Source organism: Narcine bancroftii, chromosome 3 (assembly GCF_036971445.1).
Source record: "Narcine bancroftii isolate sNarBan1 chromosome 3, sNarBan1.hap1, whole genome shotgun sequence".
In the NCBI taxonomy this organism is placed as follows: Eukaryota; Metazoa; Chordata; class Chondrichthyes; order Torpediniformes; family Narcinidae; genus Narcine; species Narcine bancroftii.
Genome location: NC_091471.1, coordinates 280079795 through 280101374, shown reverse-complemented (window position 1 = coordinate 280101374; position 21580 = coordinate 280079795). Strand labels below are relative to the sequence as shown.

The window sequence follows — 21580 nt, the reverse complement described above, 5'->3', positions numbered from 1 at the left end:
CATAAGACATACAAAAAGAGTAGTTCACGGACAAGTTGCTCTTGTGTCTTGGTGTGAGCTTTCAGGCGCCTCAGATTGAAGAGACTGCCATCCGTGCGGTACCGGATGTAAACGGCATCTTCATTGTTGAGGTCTTTCATGGCTTGGTTCAGCATCATGCTGAAGAAGATTGAAAAGAGGGTTGGTGCGAGAACGCAGCCTTGCTTCACGCCATTGTTTATGGAGAAGGGTTCAGAGAGCTCATTGCTGTACCTGACCCGACCTTGTTGGTTTTCGTGCAGTTGGATAACCATGTTGAGGAACTTCGGGGGGCATCCGAGGCGTTGTAGTATTTGCCAAAGCCCTTTCCTGCTCACAGTGTCGAAGGCTTTGGTGAGGTCAACAAAGGTGATGGAGAGTCCTTTGTTTTGTTCTCTGCACTTTTCTTGGAGCTGTCTGAGGGCAAAGACCATGTCAGTAGTTCCTCTGTTTGTGCGAAAGCCGCACTGTGATTCTGGGAGAACATTATCGGCGACACTAGGTATTATTCTATTTAGGAGAATCCTAGAGAAAATTTTGCCTGCAATGGAGAGCAGCATGATACCCCTGTAGTTTGAGCAGTCTGATTTCTCGCCTTTGTTTTTGTACAGAGTGATGATGATGGCATCACGAAGGTCCTGAGGCAGTTTTCCTTGGTCCCAGCAAAGCTTGAAAAACTCATGCAGTTTGGCATGCAGAGTTTTGCCGCCAGCCTTCCAGACCTCTGGGGGGATTCCATCCATACCTGCTGCTTTGCCACTTTTCAGTTGTTCAATTGCCTTATATGTCTCATCCAGCTCTAGCCTTAGGGGCTGTTGAGGGAGCTAGGGCAGGGCAGAATCTTGGACTGAGCGGTTGGCACTGAAAAGAGATTGGAAGTGTTCTGACCATCGGTTGAGGATGGAGATCTTGTCGCTGAGGAGGACTTTGCCGTCTGAGCTGCGCAGCAGGCTTTGGACTTGGGGTGAGGGGCCTGTTTTGCGGAAACTGCTAAAATGTTTGGCCTGGAGGTCAGCCTGAAGAAAACTGAGGTCCTCCATCAGCCAGCTGCCCACCATGACTACCAGCCCCCCCACATCTCCATCAGGCACACAAAACTCAAAACGGTCAACCAGTTTACCTATCTCGGCTGCACCATTTCATCAGATGCAAGGATCCTCAACGAGATAGACAACAGACTCGCCAAGGCAAATAGCGCCTTTGGAAGACTACACAAAAGAGTCTGGAAAAACAACCAACTGAAAAACTGCACAAAGATAAGCGTATACAGAGCCGTTGTCATATCCACACTCCTGTTCGACTCCGAATCATGGGTCCTCTACCGGCATCACCTACAGCTCCTAGAACGCTTCCACCAGCGTTGTCTCCGCTCCATCCTCAACATTCATTGGAGCGACTTCATCCCTAACATCGAAGTACTCGAGATGGCAGAGGCCGACAGCATCGAATCCACGCTGTTGAAGATCCAACTGCGCTGGGTAGGTCACATCTCCAGAATGGAGGACCATCGCCTCCCCAAGATCGTGTTATATGGCGAGCTCTCCACTGGCCATCGTGCCAGAGGTGCACCAAAGAAGAGGTACAAGGACTGCCTAAAGAAATCTCTTGGTGCCTGCCACATTGACCACCGCCAGTGGGCTGATATCGCCTCAAACCGTGCATCTTGGCGCCTCACAGTTCGGCGGGCAGCAACCTCCTTTGAAGAAGACCGCAGAGCCCACCTCACTGACAAAAGACAAAGGAGGAAAAACCCAACACCCAACCCCAACCCACCAATTTTCCCCTGCAACCGTTGCAAACGTGTCTGCCTGTCCCGTATCGGACCTGTCAGCCACAAACGAGCCTGCAGCTGACGTGGACATTTACCCCCTCCATAAATCTTCATCCGCGAAGCCAAGCCAAAGAGAAGAAGACATACAAGCAGAAATAGAGCATTCAGCCCATCGAGTCTGCCCCAACATTCAATCTTCACCTGATATGTTTTCCCCATTCAATCCCGCTGCTTGGCCTTCTCCCCATGACCTTTGATGCCATGGCTAATCAGGAACATATTAATCTTTCCCTTAAATAGACTAATATGACAGCCTCCACCGCAACTGTGGCAATAAATTCCACAGATTTATCAGCCTCTGGCTGAAGAAATTCCGACACATCTCTGTTCTAACTTCAATCCTGAAGTTGGGCCCTCTTGTCCTAGGCCTGCCCACGATAGGAAACAACCTTTCTACATCTACTCGGTCCATGCCTTTCAACATTCAAAATGCTTCAGTGAGATCCCCCCCATTCTCCCAAATTCCAATGAGTACAGGCCAAAAGTTATTAAACGCTCCTCATATGAAAACCCTTTCATTCCTGGAATCATTGTTAGTGAACCTTCTCTGAACCCTTTCCAACATGGCTCATTCTTAAATGAGGTGCCTAAATCTGCTTAACAATATTCCGAGTGAGGTCTCGCCAATGCCTTATAATCACTATTCTATTCCTCTGGAAATGAATACCGGCTTTGCATTTGCCTTCCTCACCACCGTATCAACATGCAAATTACCATCAGGCCATCCTGCATTAGGACTCCCAGGTCCCTTTCAGGGTATTTTTAGTTTTCTCCCCATTTAGAAAATAGTTTCCCCTTTTTTTTTCTACCAAAGTGCATGTCTTACACTTTCTGACATTTTGTTTCAATTGCCACTTCTCTGCCCATTCTCTTAATCTGTCCAAGTCCTTCTGCAACCTCCCAGTTTCCTCAACACTACCTGCACCTCCACCTACCTTTGTATCTTCCGCAGACGTGACTACAAAACCCTTCATCCCATAATCTACATCATTAATATATAACATGAAAAGAAGAGGCCCCCAACATCAACCCCTGTGGAACATCACTGGCAGCCAATCAGAATATGATCCTTACATTCCAACTCTCTGCTTCCTGCCCATCAGCCAATGCTCGACCCATGCTGGTCTGTTTCCTGTTATACCATGGGATCTTACTTACCTTCTGCAAGTTTTTAAGAACTTTCTAATCCTCTATCTTCCCACTAATTTTTGGTTCCTTGTAATCCTCACTTTGACTTCCCTTATCAGCCATAGTTGTGACATTTTCACCATTCAAATATTTCCTCCTTTTTGGTATGCATTTATCTTGCACTTTCCTCATTTCTTGCAGAAACTCCATCCATTGCTGCTCAACCATCTTCCCTAGTAGTGCTCCCTTTCAATCTGCTTTGGCCAGTTCCTCTCTCATGCCTCTATAATTCCCTTCATGCCACTGAAATACCAACATTTTTAACTTTAGCTTCTCCTTGTTAAATTTAAAATTTAATATTTAACTCAATCATCTTGAGATCACTGCTCCCCAATGGTTCATTTACCCCAAGCTCTCTAATCAGCTCTGGTGAATTGCACAACACCCAATCCAGTTCAGCCGATCCCTTCATGGACTCATCAACAAGTGGCTCTAAAAGCCATCTTGTAGGTATTCTACAAATTCTCCTTGTTGAAATCCAGTCCCAACCTGGTTTTCCCAATTTACTTAAATTCTAAAATCTCTTATGACTACCCTTCTCACACATTTGCTGTTGTAATTTGTTGTCTACTCCCTGCACCATCTCCTCAGACACTCATTTGTCTGCATGATCTTTCTGTTCTGACCTTCCCTAGCTCCTGGCACCAGGAATAATCCAGAGATAACCACCTTGGAGGTCCTGCTCTTCAACCTCTTTCCTAATGCCTGAAACTTACTTTGTAGGACTTCTACCCTGCTCCTAACCATGTCATTGGTACTAATATGTGCCAAGACCTCTGGCTAATCATCCTCCCCCTTAAGAATATTCCGTTCCTGCTCAGAGACATCCTGAACCTGAGCATTTGGGACACAACACACTACCCGGGAGGCAATGCACTATCCAGGAGTCTCTTTTACAGCTGCAGTCTCCTACCTGTTCTAACTATTGAGTCCCCTTTGACTTTCACGTTACTTGGCTTCACCTTTCCCTTTTGACAGAGCTGACCGTAGTGCTATTGGTCGGGCTGTTGCCTTGCCCAGAGAGGTCATCCCCCTCAACAGTATCCAAAGGGGGTACACTTGTTGCTGAGGCAAATGGCCAAAAGGGTACTCTGCCCCATATGCCTATTCCCTTTCTGTCACCCAGCTACCTTTCTCAAACCTCCTAGGTGTGATTGTGTCCTGTAATAACCCCCTCAACCACCTGGATGATCCTTAGTTCATCCAACCCAATTCACTAACAAGGTTTATTTGGTGCTGTAATTGGATGCGCTTCTCACAGGTGAGTTATCAAGGATACTGCTGGGCTTCCCTGACTATCCACATTCTGCAAGAGGAGGATGTCCCTGCCCTTGTTGTTATTCCCATTCTCTATCAAATAGAAAATAAAAATTAGAAAAATCTGTCCTTACCTGTGCCTCCTTGATGAATCCTTTTGTTCCTTGAAAGAGTTGTTCTTACCTTACCTCAACACCTGCACCACTGCCTGTGCTCACCAAGCCCTCTCAAGCCAAAGCCACAAAATCCTGCTCCCACATCAGGCCCCAAAACTTGAGCTTCCCTTCCTTTTATTGGCTACAGCTAATTAGCCAATGGAGAGATTTAAACGAGCACCTATCTTTCCAATTGCTTTTAAAATACTTGCCTCATTCAGAGTCCCCTCTCACAGTCCATGATGAGATTTAAACCAGCACCTACCTTTCCCAGTGTTTTTTAAATGTTTCACTTCTCAATCACAGTAACACTCTCGATCGATAAATATTCACAGTCACAGTTAGTGCAAGAAAAAAAGAGTGGCACATCAATGGTGAAGTCAGGTCCTTTTGGTGGACTTTTGAAAAGTTTATGGTTTGGATAAAAAGGGGAGATACAAGAGCCTGATAATCAGTAGAATAAGAACTGTTCTTGAACCTAGAGGTGGGTGGTGGACTTCAGGCTGCTACACTTTCTTCCTGAAGAGAGCAGTGAAAAGACATTGTAACCTGGGCGATTGTGGTTCGTCATGATGTTGACTGCCTTCCTGTCCCGAAGAGAGCAGTGAAAAGACATTGTAACCAGGGCAATTGGGGTTCGTTATGATGTTGGCTGCCTTCCTGACCCGAAGAGAGCAGTGAAAAGACATTGTAACCAGGGCAATTGTGGTTCGTCATGATGCTGGCTGCCTTCCTGACCTGAATAGAGCAGTGAAAAGACATTGTAACCAGGGAAATTGGGGTTCGTCATGATGCTGGCTGCCTTCCTGACCTCAATAGAGCAGTGAAAAGACATTGTAACCAGGGCAATTGGGGTTCGTCATGATGCTGGCTGCCTTCCTGACCTGAATAGAGCAGTGAAATGACATTGTAACCAGGGCAATTGTGGTTCGTCATGATGCTGGCTGCCTTCCTGACCTGAATAGAGCAGTGAAAAGACATTGTAACCAGGGAAATTGGGGTTCGTCATGATGTTGACTGCCTTCCTGACCCGAAGAGAGCAGTGAAAAGACATTGTAACCAGGGCAATTGGGGTTCGTCATGATGCTGGCTGCCTTCCTGACCTGAATAGAGCAGTGAAAAGACATTGTAACCAGGGCAATTGGGGTTCGTTATGATGTTGGCTGCCTTCCTGACCCGAAGAGAGCAGTGAAAAGACATTGTAACCAGGGCAATTGTGGTTCGTCATGATGCTGGCTGCCATCCTGACCTGAATAGAGCAGTGAAAAGACATTGTAACCAGGGAAATTGGGGTTCGTCATGATGCTGGCTGCCATCCTGACCTGAATAGAGCAGTGAAAAGACATTGTAACCAGGGAAATTGGGGTTCGTCATGATGCTGGCTGCCTTCCTGACCCGAAGAGAGCAGTGAAAAGACATTGTAACCAGGGCAATTGGGGTTCGTCATGATGCTGGCTGCCTTCCTGACCTGAATAGAGCAGTGAAATGACATTGTAACCAGGGCAATTGGGGTTCGTCATGATGCTGGCTGCCTTCCTGACCTGAATAGAGCAGTGAAAAGACATTGTAACCAGGGAAATTGGGGTTCGTCATGATGCTGGCTGCCTTCCTGACCTGAATAGAGCAGTGAAAAGACATTGTAACCAGGGAAATTGGGGTTCGTCATGATGCTGGCTGCCTTCCTGACCTGAATAGAGCAGTGAAATGACATTGTAACCAGGGCAATTGGGGTTCGTCATGATGTTGGCTGCCTTCCTGACCTGGATAGAGCAGTGAAAAGACATTGTAACCAGGGCAATTGGGGTTCGTTATGATGTTGGCTGCCTTCCTGAGGCACCAAATTCTCTGCATTTCTTTCACAATATCAACGCGTGTTGTATTTTGCTTCTGAGAATTGACTCACTTCTACACAATAATGGATTCCGTGGAGAGGGAGAAATACTGAGAATAAGCTTTGTTTGATGCTTAAATATTCAAACAGCATGTGATGGACAAAGGAAGTAATGTCTACCAAAAAAAAACCTGAAATTCATTTCTAGAAAACAGTATCACAGTTCAGTGATCTTAAAAGGTAAATAGTGAAAGGGATAAGGGCTCATTTAAACAGGAAAACTGGAGAAAAAGAACAATGGGTAAATATTCATTCATAACTGCAAATGGCACCATTTCCACTGGTGTTAATTAAATAAAACATGAACAAGCATAATACGTTAAATATCAAAAGAGCAAAGTTGATTAAATCAAAGTTGCTGGGTGCTTTACTTAAATATCTTTCCGAAAGTCACAATTATAGGAAATCAGAAGATGTCGATTTGATCCATTGGTGTCGTGCGAGGTCGTTAAGAGACCATGTAGTTATAGAGAGGACACACGAGAGACTGCAGACACTGCCTGAAACAATCCACTGGAGGAACTCAGCGGGCCGAGTTGCATCAGTGGGACAAAGTCGACGCTTCATCAAGCCCCTCATCAAGTCGTCAACCTTTCTCCTTCTGCCACTGGTGCTGCTCAATCCACTGAGATCATCTCGCAGATTGTTCATTGCTGCAGTTAGATATTGTTGCCACTTCAACTGAGGTATTGTTCCTACGGTCAGAATTTAAAGATTTTTCAAAAATATTTTATTTTAGTTTTCACAATAAACAAAGCCATTCATATACATATGCATGCCCAAAGTCCGTATTTGTCCAAACCCCACCCACCACAGCGAATACACTCCAAAAACTTATGTCGATCCCACTCATCATGGGACACAGGACCCCTATCAAGAACTGTAATGAAAAGAAATCACAATGGCAAAGCTATTCAAAGAAAACACTAAAAAGAAAAGAAACTCAAAAGAAAAAAAAACAAAGGACCTGAAAAGAAAAGGGCAGGAGTGTTGTCTGCACCAAGTCTATTTCCGTAATCACACCTCTGGCCATACTGGGATAATTTAATCTCATCCCTATATAAAAGGGGGGAAATCAATCTATCTGAGAACCAATGTACTGTAAATAAGGTTGCCACACTCTACTGAATGGGTCACCTTCCGTAGGTTGTAAGTGATTTTCTCCAGGGGAATGCAACTCTGCATTTCCATATCTCATCATGTGGTATTTAGCAGTCAGTCGGACTTTTATGAAACTGCTCTACACTTCCTGGCTACCACAAACGAAACTGGAATTTAGTCAGTCTAAACTGCACTTCTCCAATATCCCCCAAGAGGAATAGCTCCGGGTCCTGTGGAAAATCCACTCTTGTAATTTTTTTTTAGAATGTCCCTTAGATCTTCCCAAAAAAGTCTCACCTTTGAGCACAGCCAAGTAGAGGGGACAAAAGTTCCCACCTCCACACCACATCTAAAACACATTTCTGAAATCTCCGACTTTGATCTGTGTAGCTTCTGAGGTGTAAGGTACAACTGATGCAGGAAGTTATACTTCACCATCTTGTATCTGGCATGGACAACCCCCTTTGCACTGTCCAGACACAGGTCCTGCATTGATTGTTGTACCCAAGTCCGGCTCCCATCTCTCCCTCGACCTTTGTAGGCCCGGTTTCGGAACTTCACTTTGAAATATGTAATACATCTTAGAAATAAATTCACACACGTTCCCCTTTCGAATTAGAATCTTCATAGTAACATAGGAACATAGGAAGTAGGAACAGGAGTAGGCCAAAAATGGCCCATCGAGCCTGCTCCGCCATTCAATACAATCATGGCTGATCTAATTTATGACCTAACTCCACCTACCTGCCTTCTCCCCATATCCCCTAATTCCTCTATCATGTAAAAATTTATCTAAGCGAATTTTAAATATGTTTAATGAGGCAGCCTCAACCACTTCCCTGGTTAGAGAATTCCAAACATCTACTACACTCTGGGAAAAACTATTTTTCCTCATCTCTGTCCTAAATCTACTCCCCCGAATCTTGAGACTGTGTCCTCTCGTTTTAGTTTCCCCGGCCAGCTCAAAAAACCTTCCTACATCTATCCTATCCATACCCTTCACAATCCTATGTCGCTATATTCAGGCTGGGTCATTGCTGGTGCCAAGTTTTCCTTCAATAAAGATTTTCTTTTGTAGATAGCAGAAGAATGGACAAATTATACTTGCTCAAATGACATAAGCTGCCCCACTTCGTAACAATCTTCAATACACCTGATTCCCCTCTGGCACCAGGTGTCAAGGATCTTATTACCCAGAGTCAAGGGGATTAAATTATTCTGAGTCAATGGCATTTTGGGGGATACCCCCACCTTCCATCCAATACCTTGTGTTATCCTCTTCCACACCTGAAGAGAATTTTTTTAAATTTTAACTTGATGGAATCATAAAAAAATACAATGCTAAAGATGACAATGTGCCAGGGCGAGGAAGCTCCTGACAAGAGCCTGCAGTTGTACAGGGATTTTCAGGATCTCAGCATATTCGACAATATTTGTGCACAGATTAACATGTGAAGAGCAGCTGGAGGGCAAAATGTAAGCAAAGAATCAGACTACTCCAGTGTGTCAGGGTGATATAGGATGTGCAGAGGGGTAGGATGGAAAATAAATTGGACAAATTCGTTACTCAAAACACATAAATGCTGGAGGAACTCGGTCTCGCAGCATCCATGGGAGGTAAAGCTATAGTACCGATGTTTTGGGCCTGAGTCCATCTTCAAGGTACCCTGAAGAAATTCATTACTCATTCCTGTTGTCATTACTTACAAGGAACCTTAATGCATAATATTTGTGAATAGTTTTAGATGCATCTGAAGCTTTACTGGATCCCTTGTTATAATTAGCAGAATTACAATTAAACAAATTGCAGAGCGGTAGGACAACCAGATAACAATCTAGTTCGTAAAATGGATATTCTAAAAAATAAGAAGTGATGAGGCCTGAGCCCGAAACCAGTTTCATCATCGGTATTAGGTTTAATTAGACACTGTGCGTTTAATTCCCACTGTGTTTTGCCCTCAAGGTTTTTTAATCAGAAAAAGTAGATCACAGAGAAAATTAAACATGCCTGCAGGTTCTTCGCCAAATCTCAAACTCAGAATTGAATGACCTAAACCAAGAAATAGAAGCAATCATGGCAAATCCAGCATTATTCCACGTCTTTACTTTTATATGCCATGACTGAAAATTTTACATTTAGCGCACAATATGGTTAAAAATTGGTTATTCATGCTGCATCCCAGAGTGCTCATGGCAATTAGTTAATTAGTCAAGGTCAAAGCAAATATCAAATGGTTAACCAAATGAAAGGTGCTTGAAAACCACTACTCCTTTCATTAATACACAGGGAAAAGGCAAATAGGACAGAGAGAGAGAAGAGGAAACGAGATTATGCTCTGTCCTGCATTCCAACAGAAGGCCACTTTCAGACAACCTCATTCAATCCTCAAAAGCAATTTCTTTCAACTTTAATCTTGAACCAAAGGCAATGTCCACAAACAATTATTCTATACAGAATCAGGATTTATTGTCACGAACAAGTCATGAAATTCGGTGTTTTGTGGCAGCTTCACAGTGCAAAACATCTTACAACATTACTATAAAAACTAAAATAATAATAACAGTTCACAAAAAGTAAGGGAGTGCCTTTGATTCATTGAAATCTGATGGCCGCAGGGAAGAAGCTATCCTTCTGTCGCTGAGTGCTCATCTTTAGGCTTTACTATCTTTTCCCCGATGGTAGCAGAGTGAAGGGGGCATGGCCTGGGTGGTGGGGGTCTTTGAGGATAGAGGCTGCATTTTTAAGACACCGCCTCATGTAGATGTCCTCGATGGAGTGAAATCTGGGGCCTGTGATGTTGCAGGCCGAGTTAACAACCCTCTGGAGTTTATTCTTGTCCTGAGAGTTGGCGTTTCCATACCAGGCAGTGATACAACCAGCCAGAATGTTCTCCACGGTACACCCGTAGAAATTTACGAGTGTCTTCAGTGACTTACAGAACCTCCTCACACACTTCACAAAATATAGCTGCTGGCGAGCCTTCTTTGTGATTGCATCAACATGGAGGTTCCAGGACAGATCCTTGTAGATGTTGATACCCAGGAATTTGAAGTTCTTGACCCTCTCCACTACTGAGCCTTTGATGAGGACTGGGTCATGTTCCCCTGACTTCCTCCTGAAGTCCACAATCATCTCCTTGGTTTTGCTGATGTTCAACGCAAAACTTTCTGTTCTGCCTAGATGCAATCCTGCAGTATACTTGCCCTTCTACATTTACCACTTGGCTGACGTTATCAACAGTCCACTTTCTTATCCCACATGCAATGGACAGATTTTCCCACTTTTCTTTGTCAAACCCTCACAGCAAAATCAGTATTTTGAAACCTTTGCAAAAAGAAAAGTGGTTGGCAGCAAGGTGGGTTCTGTGAAAACACACATAATGTGGCTGAATGGAGAACTGTTTTAGCACAGACAGATGGCTGCACTCACCGATGAAGGCCCAGGCCAAAAACGTTGGCTACCTTTTATTTCCTATAGATGTTGCTTGTGGAGCACATTTGTGTATTGCACGCAGACTTTCTTGTGTAACTGCACTCACAGAATAGCATATGATGGTGGTGAAGTCCCTCTCCAAAATTACCACTGACAAGCCTGCCACTGTTGTCAAACGCGTTGTAAAATATTGAATAGTCAGAGCACAGGAGGCCATTCACCCCGTCACTATTTCCACATGTCAAACTTTCTCTGTAGCCTTTCACATATTTTCCTTCACCACATATTTATCCAATTTCCTCTTGAAGTGTCAGTGGAGAATAGCATGTACCAGAGGACACTTGTTGAAAGTGAATGGAGGAAAGCATAGGGGAGGCGTCAGAGGTGTTTTACGCAGAGCTGGTACAATAGGGACAATCAAAAGTCTCCTGGACAGGCACAAAGATGTAAGGTAAACAGAGGGTTAAGGTAGGGAAGGGTTAGATTGTGGAGTAGGTTTACATAGGTCAGCACAACATTGTGGGCTGAAGGGTCAGGACTGTGCTGTGAGGGTTCTATGGATCCTGCCTCCACCATATTTTCAGGCACTGCATTCTAGGTTACATGCACATGTAGCATAAAAACATTTTAGCTTGTCTCTCTTAATTCTCCTACTCCTTTATTGTCTTCAGGAGAACTAGGTCATGTTTTCCTGACTTCCTCCTGAAGTCCACAATCATTTCCTTGGTTTTGCTGATGTTGAAGACAAGGTTGTTTCATTAAACCTTTCAATGAGCTGATCTATCTCCCTCCTGTACGCTTCCTCATTGCCGTTTGTGATTCTCCCATCAGATGGTTCAGATTATAACCATTTTACATTACTATAAAAAAATAACGTTCATGTAGACAATCTCCACTACCCTACCCTCACCAACCAATGTCTTCACCTCCTGATAAAACTCAATCACAAAGCCATGCTGACTGTCCCTAATCTAGTCATGACTTTCCAAATGTGCATAAATCCAGTACTGAAGTAACTTTTACAATAGTCTCCCTCCCACTGACTCGCCTGGATTATCCTTTTTTTCCCCTTCTTGAACTGTTACCACATTAGATACTCTCCAATCTTCTGGGACCTCTCCTGTCACTGATGCGGATGCAATGATCTTCGTTATGTCTGCAGCAGTCTCTCCACTGGTCTCAACCCTCCTCCAACAGGAACAGCCTCTCATTATTCACTCGATGCCTCATCATTTTATATTAGATTAACCTTCACTCTTCTCACAATAAACAGTCTCAGTCTCTATCCCTTTAATCGATTTTTGTGAATGTTATCCTTCATTCCAAGAAGTATTTCTGTCAATCCGCTCGGCACCTTCTCCATGCTCCCACATCTCCCCTCCAACATGGCCAGAATTGAAATCCTGTGCCATTGATAGGTTCAGCATTTAAGATTCTATTTATTGTCACATAAACAGAATGCACAATAACTGTTTTCTGTTCATTTGCCCTGCAAAGGTACACAAAGAAGCACTATTAATGCAGAACCAGTCCTTTTATACTCTATGGCTCTTTTAATAAATCCTGGATGCCTTTTAATTGTAATTTCAGAGATACAGCGCATCCTAGCAGGTCTTTCCAGCCCATGAACCCGTCCTATCCGATTACACCCACATGATCAATTAACCTGCTAACCTCGCACATCCTTGGACCGTGGGAGGAAACCTATGTGGTCACAGGGTGAACGTACAAACTCCTTACAGATAGTGGTAGGTTCAAATCCGGGTTGCTGACGCTGTCATACCATTTCCTGACCTGCTACACTAACTTTGCCACGTTGACCACATCTTCCAAGTGCCACATTCGACGATTTCTGCAGCCATATCACCTGGTCCTTCTGGCGCTCCAGTGAAACCCGAAAGTGTTCAGACCCTGTGATTGTAGTAAAGGCACAGCAATGCTGGAGGAGCTCAGCGGGTCTTACAGTGTTCAAGGGAGGTTAAGATATATAACCGATGTTGCGGGCCTGAGCCCTTCTTCGAGGTACGAGTAAAAAGCAGGCAGCCGCTTGAATTAAGAGTTAAGAAAATATAGGGAAAGATGGAGGTTAAGGGCTAACAGAAACAGAAGAAATAGTTCATGCCATCCATTAGAGGGTGCCCAGATGGAATATAAGTGGGCCCCAGTTATGCCTGTCTATTCGTTGACTACGTGGAGCATTTCATGCTACAAGCCACACAGACCTTTCTTCCGCTACATTGACGACCACTTTGTTGCTGCCTTATGCACCCATGATGATCTCGTCGACTTTATCCACTTTGTCGCCAACTTTCACCCCAATCTCATATTCACTTGGTGCATATCTAGCAACACTCTCCTTTTCCCGATCTCTCGGTCTCCAGCTCGGGAGATAAACACTCAACAGGCATCTTCTACAAACCCACCAACTCCCACAGATACCTCAACTACACCTCTTCCCACCCTGTCCCACATAAGGATTCCATTCCTTATTCTCAATTCCTCCGTTTCCATCACATCTGATCCTAGGATGAGGCTTTCCTTGCCAGATCATTAGAGATGTCCTCCTTCTTCAAACCATGTGGCTTCCCCTCTACCACCATCAACTTGGCCCTCACCCACATATCGTCCATTGCCAGCACATTTGCCCTGGCCCTCTCCTCCCCAACACGCAACCAGGAATCCCCTTGTCCTACCACCAGCCTCCACATCCAACATATCATCCTCCACCATTTCCACCACCTACTACATGATCTCTCCACCAGACATATCTTCTCTGCTTCTCCCATCTCTGCCTTCCACAGGGACTGCTCCCTCCGTGACTGCCTTGTGTATCCTTCCCTTCCCACTAATCGCTTCCATGGCACCTACCACTGTGCCTGTAAGAAATGCTACATTTGCCACCATTCAGGGCCCCAAACAGTCCTTCCATGTGAAGTAACACCTAGTTGTAAATCTGCAGTGGTCATCTATTGCATCTAATGCTCCCGCTGTGGTCTCCTCTATATCGGAGAAACTACACTCATACTGGGAGATTACTTCGTTGAGCACCTAGGCTCTGTCCACCGCAATAGTGGGGATCTCCTAGTGGCTACTCCTTTTAATTCCCCATCCCATTTCCTTTTCCAGCATGTCTGACCATGGTCTTGTGCACTGCCAGACTAGGACCACCTACAAATCAGAGGAACAACATTTTGTATTCTGACTGGGCACCCTCCAGTCAGGTAGCATTAACATTGACTTCTCCGGTTTTCCATAGCCCCCCACCGCCTTCCACTTCTCTATGTCAACTTTCCTCCAGCTCAGTCTCTCTCTCTCTCTCTCCCCTTTTACTGCTGTCTCCTTTTCTCCAGCTCTGCTTCCACAGAGCCCAAACCATTCCCCCCCCTCCCTCAGTCTTACCTTTCCTCTCTATTCTGTCCCATTCAAATCCAATTAATACCTTTTGTCTGTTGGCTCTTGGCACATCTTCCCTCCCCAGTCTTTTAAATCAGGCACCTGCCTGCTTTTTGCTCATACCTTGAAGAATGACTCAGGCCTGAAACGTTGGATATGCATCTTTATCTCCTGTGGACTCTGTGAGACCACCTGAGTTCCTCCGGGTTTTACTTCAGCTGCTGCACCTTTTCTAAAACAGTAACCTCGATCCCACATTGCCTCCCTTCATTCGTGCTACCAAAATCCCATCACTTCATATTTCCCTCACGTCCTTGAGATTTAGTCAAAACACAGAGATGCTCGAGGAACTCAGGCGGTCTCGCAGCATCCATAGGAGATAAAGATATGTTACCGATGTTTCAGCCCTGAGCCCTTTCTCAAGGTATGAATTAAAAAAGAGTTAGGCGTCTCTCACAGCATCTGCAGATTTTTGAGTTCCACTCCTTAATATAAAGAAACACTTTGGAACTGATTTATTTTTTTTCAAAAGTAGACAATAATAAAAAGCTCAACTTCTGCTTGAGGGATGATGAGAGTACAGAGGTCAACATGAACTGCCTGGCTGAATGGCCCCACATCTTGTGCCTGCTTACTCATCTAATCTCATGTGCATGGATTCCATTTACTTGTTTGAGCCATGCCTCAATGTCAGGCTTCTCGTTGGTGACAGAGAAGAAGACGTCACCACCTGGGCCCCGTGCTGGAAATTGGGACCCATGGGAAATCCCAACATGGGTACTGACTTGGAATTTGAGGATTCAGACCATTATAAATGACAAGACAAAAACGGCTGTCGGACTAATAATCACATTTACAGAGGAGGAGAGAGAAGATCAGATCTACACTTTAATAATGTTTTGGTCATCCTAAGATTTATAAATGCAAATTAAGTTAATAAATTGAGAATAATTCACTTCATTATATAATTTACATGGTGTTAGTGTTTTTGAAATGACTTCAGGACTACAAATCAGAACCTAAACTGAATAAGTAACACACATTTGATTTATTTGACTACATTTGAACATTTGCTAATTGCTGAAAACACTTCGGATTGAATTGTAAATGAAACATTCAGAGAGGTGGATGGCCAAAATGTGAATAGTGCAATCAAAGACCATGTTCACTTTCACGGAGCTTCAAAAGTAATACTTTTCAAATGTATGCTTTCTGAATGCTGGCTGTGTTGCCTACTGGTGATAATCACTCGTTATGCTCTTTGTAAGAGAATATGTTCTTCTTAAACCATGAATTCATTTAGACAATAATTCATTGACATGAAAGCTTTTGAGCACTTATGTTCTGCGGATTTATGTTCAGAGGTTTGAATGGAATAAAAGTACCTTTTTCTCTGGTGCAGTTTCAACAGAAAATTACACCGTAATGTTCACAATGTTATAAAACTCTGAAGTAAGATTATTTTACAATTTTGGTCTGTATCCTGCCAATGACTGAATTGGTAGTGCATTTCCTCTGTCTGAGGTTGTAGGCTCAGCACAAATTCTTGGCTGACCTTTAGTACAGTGGTGAGAGGGTGCTACAATATGCAAGGTTCCAACTTTTGAATGAGGCTTTAAAGCAGACTTACTCGCTCCCTCAGGAAGACTTAATGCAGCTTTGGAAGAAGAACAGGCCAATATTTAGTCCCAAACCATCTGGTCATTATCTAACACTGTGAGATCTCCTGGAGAGCACATTGACTGCACAGTTAGAAATGTGCAGTAATTACAATCAGATGAGCAAGTGTAAGATAGCCCAATTTGTTGATGATATACCAATAAGTAGATGATGCAACTTGTATGGAGGACACAAAGAGACGTAGAGAACTATGGGGCAGATGGAAAAATGGGCTGCAAAATGGTAGATGGCACTTAATGCGGACAAGTGTGAAGTGTTGCCTTTTGGAAGAACAAAATTCACAGGAAACAATAGGATATTGAAGGAGGGCAGCAGAACAGATGGATCTGGGATTACAGATACATAATTCCCTGGAAGTTGCATCACATGTAAATAGGGTTGCAAACAAAGCTTTTAGCACGTTGGCCTTCATAAATCAAAGTATTGAGTATATAGCAGTTGGGTTGCCATGGTAAGGTTGTGTAAGACATTGTTGAGGCCAAATTTGGAGTATTATGCGCAGGAAAGATATCATTAAGAATGAGGGGAGATTTGATAGACGTGTACAGAATTATGAGGTGTATAGATAGAGTAAACGCAAGCAGGCTTTTTCCACTGGGGTGAGATAAAAACTAGAGAATGTAAGGGTGAAAGGTGAAATATTTCAATGGAATCTTACAGGGATCTTCTCCACAGACAGCGGTGGAAGTGTGGAATGAGCTGACGTGCTGAATGTGGGTTTATTTTGATATTCAAGAAAAATGTGGATAGGTCTGTGGATGGGAGGGGCATTGGAGGGCTATGGTCTGTGTGCAGACAGAATAATAGTTCGGCATAGACTAGAGGGCCAAAGGGCCTGTTTCTGTGCTATAGCGTTCTATAGTTTTACGCAATATAACAAAGGGTTATACAATCTGGAAGGAAGAGCAAATGCAAATTACATCATATTGTGGCACAAAGGGATTTGGGTGTCCTGGTGCATGACGCACAAAAGTTTGACATGAACCTCCAAAACATAATTAGGAAGGCAAATGTGACATTGGTCTTTATCGCCAAAAGGATTGAGTATGAAAGTTTCAATGCAATTTTAAAGGGCAATGGTAAGTCAGCATCTGGAGTACAGTGACCAATTTTCTCTCCACTTCTAAGGAAGGATGCACTCGTGTTGGAGGCAGAGGGAACATTCAGTGGGCTGTTTCATGTAATGAAGAGAAGCTGAGCAGGGTGAGTGTCTACTCATTGGGATTTAGAAGAATGTCTGATGGACTTGGCTTCTTCGAAAGTAATGGTGTCAGCGAGCCATCTTCACCGTTGCCTCAGTGCAGTGGCTCGAGGAGAGGTCCTCCAATATGTGAATCCCCAGGACCTTGAAGGTACTAATTCCACCGCCACCCCATCAATAATCCAGGGTGGAATGGTTAGCGTAGCGGTTAGTGCAACACTGTTACAGTGCCAGAAATCAGGACCTGGGTTCGAATCCCACGCTGAGTATAAGGAGTTTGTATGCTCTCCCCAAGTATGCATTGGTTTTCCACAGGGGCTCCAGTTTCTCCCACCATTCAAAATGTACTGGGGGTTGAGGTGGATTGGGTGTAATTGGGAGGACTCGTGGGCTGAAATGGTCTGTTACCATGCTGTATGTCTAAATTTTAAAAATTAATAAAGACAGCACCCCTTGCCTGAAGTCCATAATAAACAACTTGTTCTTGCTAATGTTGAGAGGAAGATTAGTGTTCTGGCACCATCCAACCAGATTCTCGATCCTCCATCCTATATCTGACATTATTGAGCCAACAGTGGGGTCATCAGTGAATTTATCGATTACGTTGGAGGTGAACTTGGCTACGTAATCTTAACTATAAAGCAGGGGGCTGAGCATGCAGCCTTGGGGTGTCCCAGTGTTGATGGTCAGTGAGGAGGAGGTGATGTTGCCAATCCTCATTCATTGGGGTTGCCGATGAGGAAGTCATGGATTCAGATTCAGAGGAATGGACAGTCCCAGATCCCCGAGTTTGATCATGAGTTTTGCTGGTATGATGGCTGTAGACAGTGAACAACAGATATTCCTGTGGTCCAGCAGATCTAACACAGAGTGGAGAGCCGACTGTTGACCTGGGTGAACTGAAATGAGTCCTTCCTGATACAGGAGTTGATCTGCTCCATAACTGACCTCTCAAAGGACATCATCAAGGGAGTGGTAGTCATTGAGGTGGGGCATCTTGCTCTTATTGGGCTCTGAATGATTGGAATTCTTGACAGAAAATTGTGGAGACCAAGTCATTGAATACATTCTATACAGAGATAGGAAGACATGTGAACATGTTGAGGCCTCAACAGGGGACACCATCATCTTATTGAATGATGGACCTGGCTTGTGGAGCCAATTGTCCAACTCCTGCTCCTGTTTCTTAATCTAGATACACAATGATTAGAAATCAGGGATGTGGTAAAGGTTCAGGGAGCTCAGAAAGATATGCAGAAGCATGAATCAGTTAGGTACAAATACTGTTGATTGTTGATAGGGTGGTTAAGAAGTCGTATGGTGTGCTGACCTTCACTAGTCGGGGGATTGAGTTCAAGAGCTGTGAGTTACTGTTGCAGCTCGATAACACTCGGGTTAGACCCATCTGGGGTTCCGGTTGCCTTATTACAGGAAGAATGTAGAAGCTTTAGAGAGGGTGTAGAGGAAATTTACTAGGATGTTGCCTGGATTGGAGAACATGTTTTGTGAAGGCTGAGAGAGCTCGATCATTTCTCCTGAGCACCAAAGGATGAGAAGTGACTTAATAGAGGTGTGTAAGATTATAAAGGATAGATAAAATGGACAGCGAGCACCTTTGTCCCGGGGGTGACTTCTGTTTAAACTGAGTGGAGAAAAGTTTAGGGGAGATGTCAGAGATAAGATTTTTACACAGAGGGTGATGGGTGCCTGGAATACATTGCCAGGGGTAGTGGTGGAGGCAAGTAAAATAGGGACATGTCAAAGATTGTAAGAAAAATAGAGGAATATGAGTGTGAGGTACAGAAGGTTTGTTTGCTTACAAAAGTCGGCACACTTTGTGGGCTGAAGGGCCTATAACGAGCTGTAAGGTTTTATGCTCAATTTGAGATTTGTCCATAATGTTTCTCAAACAGAAATCAAGGCATCTGCGTCAAATGATTATATAGTATGGAAGAAAACAGCATGAACTTTCAAAAAACCTAATGACTGCAAGACTGGTATTATTTAGAGACATTAAATAATATTTTATGTGCAATTAGCAAGTGAATATTTTACTCGATATTAAAAAAATTAATCAAAAGATCTCTTGCTTTGATGTACCAGTATGCAGAACTATTAAACATTCAGACATTGTGTATTCACATATTCCTTTTTTAAATATTGATTAAAAATAATTGTTTCATTATGTTCCTGATTTGTGACAATATTAAGATTTACAAAAAAAAAGTTTAACATCCAGATCATGCTGCAGAAATTCAGCAGGCCATGTTCCATCCATAGGAAGTAAAGAGTAAGAAGTGTCTTAGGGCTGGGCCATTACCAAGGACTCAACCTCAGACCTGAATGAATATGCAATGGCTGTCACCAATTTCATCAAGACCTGTGTGGATGAGTGTGTGCCCACACACTGGGAATTCCCCAAGCAGAAGCCATGGAAGAATCAGAACATTCACAACCTGCTGAGGGCAAGACCGAGGGCATTTAAGGCCAATGAATCCAGATCTCTACAGGAAGCCCAGCGGAATGCTTTCTCAGCAACAAAGAGGCAATTCCGTAGGAATCTAGAGACACAGACAGCTCTGCCAGGGATTATAGGCCATGACTTCCCTCAAAGCGAGGCTGAGCACCATAAATGACTGGGATGCTTCACTACCTGATGAGCTGCACACTTTCAATGCTTACTCTGAGAAAGAGAACTCAATGGGGATCCCTACAGAGGCTCTGATGAGCTTGCGATTACCTGTCTCTGAAGCCGATGCCAGGAGGGTGAATCCTCGCAAGGCGTCAGGCCCCTGATGGCAAACTGGTGGAGCATTGAAAATCTGCGCCAATCAACTAGCCAGAGTATTCGCGGACATTTTCAATCTCTCACTGCTGCAGTCAGAGATCCCCAAAAGGGCATCGATCATCTCAGTGCCAAAGAAGACCAGAGTGACTGCCTCGACAACTATCGCCCAGTAGCACTCACACCTACTGTGATAAAATGCTGTGAGAGGTTGGTCATGCCTAGAACTAACCTAAGTAAACCTAAGTAAAGATCTTGTCCCACTACAATGCACTGACCGCCACAATCACTCAACAGCAGATGCAATCTCACTAGGTCTTTACTCAGCACTTGATCACCTAGACAACAGTAACACATACATCCAGCTACTCTTCATTGCCACAGCTCAGCCTTCAACTCCATCATCCCTTCAATGCTGGTCAACAAACCCAAACCCTGGGCCTCTGCACCCCACTCTGCAACTGGATCCTTAATTTCCTCATTGGAAGACCACAGTCAGTATGAAACGGAAACAATGTTTCCTCCTCAGTGACAATCAACACAGACACGCCTCAAGGATGCTACTCTCCCTACACCCATGATTGTGTTGTTATATGCAATTCAAATGCTGTCTACGAATTTGCCGATGACACCAAGGTCATTTGCAGAATCACAGGTGGCAATGAGGAAGCCGTTCAGGAGGGTGATAGTTCAGTGAATTGAGTGGTGTCAGAACAATGTTAGCAAAACCAAGGAGCTGATGGTGGTCATTGAATACATTCTATACAGGAAGTTAGGAGAACACGAACCGGTCGTCATCAAGGGGTCAGCAGTGGAGAGGGTCAAGAACTTCAAATTCCTTTGTGTCAACATCTCAGAGGATCTGTCCTGGGGCCTCCATGTCAGTGCAAACATGAAGAAGGCTCACCAGTAGCTATACTTCATGAAGAGTTTGAGGAGATTGGCATGTCACCAAAGACTCTTTTAAATTTCTACAGATGTACCGTGGAGAGCATTCAGTCTGGCTGAATCACTGTGCCTGGTATGGAGGTGCCACTGTACAGAACATGAAAAAACTCCGGACGGTTGTTATCTCAGCCTGTGACATCACAGGCAACAGACTTCATTCCATTGACGACATTGACATGAGGTGGCGTTAAAGAAAGCAGCCTCTATCCTCAGGGACCCCCAACACCAGGGCATGTCCTCTTCACACTGCTACCATCAGGAAAAAAGTACAGGACAAGCACCCAGCGACGCAAGGACAGTTTCTTCTCTGCCAGCATATTTCTGAATGGACAATGAACCACAAACACTTCTATACTTTCTCCTATTTTCTTGCACCTTTTTGAAATGTAATTTTTTATTTAATTTTAAAAATTATATGATATATATTCTTTTTCTTTGGCTTGGCTTCGCGGATGAAGATTTATGGAGGGGGTAAAAGTCCACGTCAACTGCAGGCTCGTTTGTGGCTGACAAGTCTGATGCGGGACAGGCAGACACGGTTGCAGTGGCTGCAGGGGAAAATTGGTTGGTTGGGGTTGGGTGTTGGGTTTTTCCTCCTTTGCCTTTTGTCAGTGAGGTGGGCTCTGCGGTCTTCTTCAAAGGAGGTTGCTGCCCGCCAAACTGTGAGGCGCCAAGATGCACGGTTTGAGGCGATATCAG

At 44.1% G+C, this 21580-nt stretch overlaps 1 protein-coding gene and 1 long non-coding RNA gene across 9 annotated transcripts in view; both read right to left on the bottom strand.

Annotated features, from left to right (window-relative positions):
- mad1l1 (mitotic arrest deficient 1 like 1) overlaps nucleotides 1-21580 on the bottom strand; it is a 1066498-nt gene that overhangs the window by 230948 nt on the left and 813970 nt on the right. The gene's annotated exons all lie outside the window — the stretch shown is intronic.
- The window catches only part of LOC138758845 (uncharacterized), a 65691-nt gene continuing 50616 nt past the window's right edge, over nucleotides 6506-21580 (bottom strand). The window contains exon 3 of the long non-coding RNA XR_011354500.1: nucleotides 6506-7035. This is a non-coding gene — a long non-coding RNA (uncharacterized lncRNA). The remainder of the gene's footprint in view (nucleotides 7036-21580) is intronic.